At 51.6% G+C, this 508-nt stretch overlaps 1 protein-coding gene across 3 annotated transcripts in view; it reads right to left on the bottom strand.

Moving 5' to 3' along the window:
* The window catches only part of GRIA3 (glutamate ionotropic receptor AMPA type subunit 3), a 282865-nt gene that overhangs the window by 63870 nt on the left and 218487 nt on the right, over positions 1-508 (bottom strand). The gene's annotated exons all lie outside the window — the stretch shown is intronic.

Below are 508 nucleotides of genomic sequence, written 5' to 3' on the forward strand. Positions count from 1 at the left end.
CCCCCCCCCCCCCATTAATCGAACAAAACCATTCTCACCAGCCTGCCACGGAAATTCCTCAGATTGGAGTCACCCTCTGCATTTTCCTTAGGAGACTTGGTCAAAAGGTTAACCAGTAACTTCAATAGGACCTATTATCACATGATCTTGGATGAGTCGACCCAATTAGTAGAGAATGGGACAGAAGACGGGTAAGTTGTCATAAGGGACAATTTTGTTCCTAAACGTAGCTATGCCTTTGGCACTGCGTGGGGTGTTCGTGAATACGCAGTTTCGGAGTATCTGCAGCGGTCTGCAGACCAAGCTGAGGAATACTGTTCCTCTGTATCGGTGATTCTCAACTCTGCCTGCACATCAGTATCATCTGGGAAGCTTGAGACAAAACAAAACAAAACAGGACTACACGCACAAAAATGCCGCGGCTCCACCCCAGACCAATGAAATCAGACTCTCCGCCGGGGCGGGGGGAGGGGGGGGTGCTTGCAGGGGTGGGGGGTGGGGGTGGGGG

Source organism: Ursus maritimus, assembly GCF_017311325.1.
Source record: "Ursus maritimus isolate PB19 chromosome X unlocalized genomic scaffold, ASM1731132v1 scaffold_X1, whole genome shotgun sequence".
Lineage (NCBI taxonomy): Eukaryota > Metazoa > Chordata > Mammalia > Carnivora > Ursidae > Ursus > Ursus maritimus.